The 7688-nt window shown below is 34.7% G+C and overlaps 1 pseudogene; it reads left to right on the forward strand.

The window, feature by feature from the left end:
• Nucleotides 1-761: 761 nt before the first annotated feature.
• On the forward strand, nt 762-860 carry LOC132275536 (small nucleolar RNA R71; annotated as a pseudogene).
• Nucleotides 861-7688: the final 6828 nt, after the last annotated feature.

Below are 7688 nucleotides of genomic sequence, written 5' to 3' on the forward strand. Positions count from 1 at the left end.
GCAATTGAGTGTTCGCCTCTAGAGTGCCTAGAGCGGTCAAAACTTTCTCTTCAAAGGCGGGACTCCTAGAATTTCCTTGAGAATATAATGGTTGATTAGGAAAATAAGAATTAGAAAATTGATTACCATGTGATTGAAATGATGACGATTTAAAACCTTGGAAACATTGGCCTTGCATTGGTGGCGGAACATACTTCCCTTGAAAACCACCTTGGGGAGGGTTTGAGCCTTCCCCTTGGCTTTTCCAAGAAAAATTTGGATGGTTCCTCCAACTTGAATTGTAATAAGTGATATAGGAATTATTTCCTTGATTAACAAATGTAGCATTAACTTGTTCATGGGGCTCACTTTGCACATGTCCATGGGGACAATTGGAAGTAGAATGTAAGATACTTGAACAAGTTATGCAAGATTCATTAGATACACGATGATGAATATGAGTAGGGGAGGAAGATACTTGATTCGCCGAATTTTGGTTGATCAAAAATTGATCAAACCTTTGAGACAAGGATTTCATATCGGCGGCTATTTCATTGGAGTTGTCAACTTGATACAAGCTGACATTCTTCCTTCCACCTAGGTTTCTACCATTTTTAGAAGATAAGGACCTATGCATGGAATTTTCACTCATACTTTCATACAATTGTCACACGTCATTTTCATGCTTATCAAGATAAGAACCACCCATGGATGCATCAACTATACCCTTGTGATTATCCGGTAAAATTTCAAAGAAATATTGGACTAGTTGCCTCTTAGGTATGTCATGATGAGGGCACTTTCTAAGCAAATCATTAAATCTTTCCCATGCCTCATGAAACATTTCCCCATTCCCTTGAGAAAATTCTCTAATTGAAGTTCTCATGGCATTGGTCTTATAAACCGGATAGTACTTTTTCAAGAACTCTTGTTGCATTTCCACCCAAGAAGTTATCGAAAAAGGGCTAAGATTGTTGAACCAATATTTTGCCTTGTCTTTAAGGGTGAAAGGAAAAAGTTTAAGTCTTAAAACTTCCTCCTGCATGTCCGTGTATTTCACGGTGGAACACGCTTCAAGAAATTCATCCAAATGCTTATAAGGTTCATCACTAGGAAGTCCATGATAGTTTGGAAGCATTTGAATAGTTTGTAGTTTAATTTCATAGTGATGTGCTTTAAATAGAGGCAATTGAATGCAAGTGGGCGCATTGTATTCATTAGGCACATAATGGTCTCTTAATGCAATGGGAGGATTCGCAATTGGTGGTGCTACACGAACACCTTGATTAGCTTGAACTATGGGGGGTTGTGGAGCAAATATTGGCCGAGGCATTCCCAATGGAACTTGGCCTTGTTGTTGTGGGTGAATGAATGGTCTAGGCATGCCTAATGGTACTTGAACATTTTCATGATGCACATTAGGGTAGAGGTTGCCTTGTTGGTCTATGTGACCAAGGTCCTCCACATGGTCATCATTCAAATCCTCCATTGGTGAAATGGAGTGATGACACTACCTCTCCCCCTAGGATTACGAACAACCAATTCAAGATGCAAATTAAGAGGGACAAGAGTAGGATTCAATGACCTATGACTATGCATACACTAGCAAAGCAAATAACAAGCAAGTAACAATCACTTCGCCCCCGCAACAATTCAATCAACAAATCTCCACATTCAATTATCCCATGCTCCCATGCTTAAACAACATGCAAAGAAAAGTAAATTGCCTCCACGCGGGCTCACGATTTATTTAAGAAATGAAAAACAAGCCTCCACGCGGACCGACGATTTAACTAGAGTTTGAGTTAGAAAGATCTCACAAAGGGTCCTTAAGCAACTTCAATTCATTTTCAACTTTCAAACTTTGCTATGCTTTGCATTTTTGTAGATTTTTAGTCCTTTTTGTGCTTAGCTTAGCTCCTTACTTTGAATTCTCCTTTGTTTAACCTCCTTACTCAATTTCACCTAGCCAAATAAGAACAAACACAATAAGTAACCAAAAAAATAAAGTAAAGACACGATCAAAAGAGTATTAATCCCTAATTGTATCCAAAACATGGCGTTGCCAATTCAATCCCCTGCAACGATGCCAAAATTTGACGGTGTCGAGGCCTATTCCTATACGCCAAACTAATGTACTGAATGTAGGTTCAAGAAAAGCCTTTTGGGTCAAGTTTAAATTTATAAAAACCACTACTACCACTACTACTAATGTAGCAAGAGTGAGTAGGGATCGTCCCAAGGGATTAGAGGGCTACAAGTAATAGAAACAATGCTTAGGGTTAGTAGGTCGAGTGATCAAAGGTAGGTTGTTTGGTTGATTAAACTATAATTAAGATTAAACAAGCTTAATATAAAACGAGTAATTAAAGAATAGAAAAAATAAGAGAGAGAGGTCTTGGGACTTAGAGATCACCACTAAGTATTACCTTTCTATACACTCAATTCACAATTAATGAGGGGGAAAACATATGTTGCAACAATAGTGAGTGTGTGTGGTTATTTTAACAAGCATTGATGACCAATTAAGTATATATTGTCTAAATAACACAATGAATAGCACAATACATCAAACTAAGTCATTAATCATTCTTTAAGCTCACAATCCAAACACATCACATAATTAGAGAAATATACTACTTGCATTCATAAGTATGGAACATCAAACAACAAGTATGGATTGTCCTCACATTTAACAACTAAGGTAGCTACACTAAATTTAAGCCAATGACATGGAAATTAAACTAATTAGACTAAGGGAGAGGCACAATCCATCAAAAAATGAGTATGAACCACCAAATAAACCACAAGAGTATTCTATTAAGCACTATGTCTTGACAATCTCTAGATCTATAGCATCAACACACATAGACATGCGTCAACAACACAAGAGATAGAGATAAACATATGAACATTTATCTTAGCATACATAGACATATGGATAGAATGAAATGATCAATTGGAAGAATTAAACCACACAAATCATTGAATAAACAAGATCTATGTATATAAATATGTCAAAACATGTATTACAACACAAATCTCTTCAAAAATACATAAATTAAGGTAAAGAAAGCATGTTTAGGGCTAACTCTAGTCCCAAGAGGATGTCTAGCCACTCATGAATAGTGTCCTCCAACTCTCAAGGGCTATCTCTATGGTAAAAGTGCTCTTCTTCTTAAGGTAGATGAAAAACCTCCCAAGAATGTGTCTCTAGCCTCCTTTTCTTTTTTCTTCCTCTCTAAGAATTGTATCTCTCTACTCTCAAAGCATATCAAGATTATCCAAGACTATTAAAACAACAATGTGTAAAAGTGGCTCATATTCCTTATATTGGTAGCTCAAATGTCACACCCAATGGTCTAAGCTCGTACACAAGGCTCCTCCAGTGATTGCACAATGAGACAACTTTTAATGAGCCGGAGATATATTTTTTTCAGATTTGAGAGGGTTCTATCGATCGAACCTGTGTTGTGATCGATCGAACATGGCTGAGATTTATCAAACTTTGGCTGGATCGATCCTCCCATGGCGGCGCCTTTTTGGATAAGTACAGATCTGAGATATTTTGGGGAAAAAGACAAAAGTGGTAGGTAGGGTGGTACAACAGGATAAGATGGAATTTTTTCGATCGATCTGAGAATTGTTGAATCGATCGAACTTTGTGGGATCTTTGGATAAGGACAAAAGAGCTTGGATCCATCTTAGAGAGTCTAGATCGATGAACTTTCGATCGATCGAAGTATTCTTGAGATTGATCGAACCTGCTGAATTTCCACACTTACTTCAATCTGCTTCCACTTTTCTCATTTCTTCCATCCAGCTTGAGCTAGCTTCTTTTAAGCTCTTATTTTGCTGAATTAGCTTATTTTGGGGATAAGCACCTAAAAAGGGCAATAACACGAAATTAGTCTAAAACGGGAAAGTAAGATAGATAAAGGTCTTAGAATACCTAAGCTTGAGGGGTTTAAATGCGCACTTTTCAGCGCTCATTAGTCATTCAATTATTCATTGAGGTAACATACAAAACACAGTCCAGTTAGTCACTCAACTTATTCAGTTGATATGACTTAACTACAACCAACTAATCCAGGAAGTCATTCAACTTAGCCAGTTGATTTGACTTAAACACAAATAGAATTCAATATTTTACAATCCATTCCTTTAATTCGGTAGGTTAGGTCTTAGCGTTTTGAGCTAAACCACCCCTAGTATGCCACCGTCCCATACCAGTGCATACAATCCTCTATATCCATGTAAATTACAACACATAACTAGTAACTTAGCAATTTACAGTCCAAAACCATCATCCAAATATTTGCAGAAGAGTATTTAATATTTCAGCAACTAGAATCCAAGCGTTAATCCATGTAATTGCAGAAAAGGTTTCATATTTCATTGAAATAAGGTTTATAAACATCCAGATCCCATTAAATTGCTAAAATTTAGTTAAGCAATTAATTTCTCTTCCATCCGTTAACAACATAGAAAATTCATTAATTTTATACTGTTTATCCCATTGACTTAGAGGTCAACTTTAATAAACTTAAGGTCTTAATAACACCCAAAGCAACTTTTTAATCCCTCTGTGAAGACCCAGAACCATCAGAACAGTTCCTATGCTCAAACAGTACCAACAATGCGTAAAAAAAACTTCAGAAAGTGTAAATTGGAGAGAGCCTGCTCCATGACTTTGGGAGCAAGCTCTTTATGCTTGGGAGCTGGCTCCAAGTTGGAACCGACTCTGTGAGTGTGGGAGTCGGCTCCCACTTCTATGGAGCCGGCTCTCACCTCCTCTGAGAGCTTCTAGTCCCGTTTCGCTCCGTTTCAACCCAACTGCTCCGTCTTTGGCCTTTCCTACCTTATTATTCTTCCTCTAAATTGAACTTAAATGTCTTAAATCTCATCTAGTATTAATTCAAACCTTGATTTAATATAATAAAACGCAATACAAGATTAAAACAGTGACGACTTTTTATGTTAAAACAGAGATGATAAAAACCATACATGATAGAATTATTTCAAAAAAATTTCACAGATAACAGATAATTAAATATAACATATAATAATCATGCATGGTTCAATTAATGTCTAATTAATCTCCTAGAGACTATCTAGGTGCACAGAACACAAGCCAACAGGAAAGAGGAAGAAAAGAACTTGCCTGTGATTTCAGTTATGAAATCTCGGTGTCGTGTCCACGCTTCCGGCAACACTGAACTACTGTCAAGCCTCCTAGTGCTCCAGGATAATCCACCACAACCTCTCCTTGGTCCTCTCTATTTTCCTCCTTGACAACCCTTACGGTGCTCTGTTCTCTCAACTCTTTCTTTACAAAACTACCTTTATGTTTTTCAAAACCCTAAACCAACGTGATAATTATATTTATAGCCTTAAAACACTAAAACCCTAATCCTTGTATAATTAGAGCCAGAGCCCTAATGTAAAATTCTAGTCAGCCTATAGAACAACCTATGTTATATATACGTTGGCTACATATACGTGAATTTTACTGTAAAGCTATAACTGTAACTTAATTTAGTACAAATTTAACATTATATTGATTACACTAATTTAATCCTATTAAAACATTGAATTAGACCAACTTACACATTAAAAGGAATAATACTAATTTACTAAATTAATCCAAGTAAAGAAAAATTAATATAACAATTAAATACACAATTCAAATAAAATAAAATAAAAATAAAAAAACAAGAAATCAATTAATGCAATTTAAATTCATAATTAAACAATTAATCACACTTAAATCAAATAAATAATGAAAACAACTAAACACTTAAACAAATAAGCAAATAGTCACACAAAAATGAAATAAAACAGTAATTAAAATGCCGAAACTATCATTTTAAAATTAGGGGTATTACAACTTTGCTTATCATTTCGAATAAAATTACAAGAAATTCTAAATCACAATCTATCATTTTAAATGATAAAAGATTTAGCTTACGTTACCGCCAGAATGCATGGAGTTTTTTCAGAGTAGATCTCAATGGCCAGAAACTTTACTATTCTATTCTTTTATAAATGTTTTTCCTTCATGTTTTTTCTTAAGTCCCACGATCAAAGTAAACAACAAAATTTATTATCCAAGTCTTCAATCCATCACAAACAATGCATAGCTCAAGGACCATTTATTCTGATGCCATCCGACTAGAGGTTTTCAAAATGAATCTGCTAACAATTTCACCGGAGTCAACCCAGATCCAATTCAACCATCAAAAGTTTTCTTTACCCAATTCCTTATAATGTCAATTGAATTTTGTATTTCCATAATATATATATATATATATATATATATATATATATATATATAGAGAGAGAGAGAGAGAGAGAGAGAGAGAGAAGAATTCTTAGGGAAATATTATTTTATACTTTTGGTTTCGAAAGGGGAAGATATCGATTTGGAGAGAAGAAGAAGAAAGAACAACAACAACAACCGGAGGAGGAAAAATGAAAAAGAAAAGGAAGATGAATAAGTTAAAAGTAATTTGATTTTGACAAAAGTTAAAGGTGAATTGTCCCACATATAAGTGAATAAAATAATATTGTGTATCACTTATGTATACGGTATATGTACATAGTAAAAGAAAATTTAACTAAGTAACTTTGTTACTTAAGTTGCTGAGTTGGTACTTAGTAGGCAATGACAAGGCAAGTTTGGGCGAGGTGGCTTCATCACAGCCGTAAGATTCTCAATGGACAGCCTCCAATGAGAGGTGCCATGGAGAGGATTTTTGCCCGTTCTAGTGTTGTTTAAAGCATTGGTCTTGGCCACTCAACTCTTGCCATGTGGAAGGGTGAGCTTTATCCCGCTATGCGTAATATATTCACATGTTTAGTTTAACTTTGAAAATAGTTCTATTTTTTTTAAAAAAATTAGAAATAAAAAATTACTTTGCTTGGTTGAAAACTCAATTAAAAAATGTTTGTTTTTATGAACTTAACTATAAAAGGTCTATTTTTATAGAACTGTATTTTATAGTTTTCTGAAAATAATTTTATATTTTATGAATTCTCTTGATAACTATTTTTAGAATTACAAAACAAGCCCAAGACTCCCGATTAATTGATTTCAACATCACTTTTAATTGAGTGTATCTTTTTTGACTCTCCATTTGGTTTATGTTCGTTAACTTGTAAAATCATTATCATATATGTGGGGCATGTTTGGTAACCATAACTGATTTGTGCTTTTACTTTGACTCATGTGTTCAATATTATTTGAAGCTTGTTTTGTAAAGCATATATTTATTGCAAGATTTTTGGAAGCCAAAACATAAAAACACGTTTGGTAAAAAGGTGTTGCAAGTTTGGAAAATAAAATGCCTAGTTAAAAATGTCAGTTTTAAGTTTTTTTTATTTATTTAAGTAATGTTCATCGTTACAGTGCTTTTGCTATAATGGCAAACAAACGGAAGCACTGAATTTTAGCCTTTTTCGAAAGCACTTCAATAATATTAAAATCGTAGCAAATGTTACCAAACACGCTTTGTGCTTTTGTTTTGCTGTAATACATTGTCCGAAACAAAAAAAAAACACGAAGCAACACTGGTTGCCAATCAGGCCCGTAATAAATTGAGTGTCATTTAGTTATTGTGCCGCATGGCCTCTTTGGAAAATAATACCATAAAGAGAAGGGGAGAAATGAAACAGAGGAAAGATTAATTAAGTTTTCATAACCCATG

This window comes from Cornus florida, unplaced genomic scaffold, assembly GCF_030987335.1.
Source record: "Cornus florida cultivar Cherokee Brave unplaced genomic scaffold, ASM3098733v1 CherokeeBrave_3.0.0_Hap2_Chr09, whole genome shotgun sequence".
In the NCBI taxonomy this organism is placed as follows: domain Eukaryota; kingdom Viridiplantae; phylum Streptophyta; class Magnoliopsida; order Cornales; family Cornaceae; genus Cornus; species Cornus florida.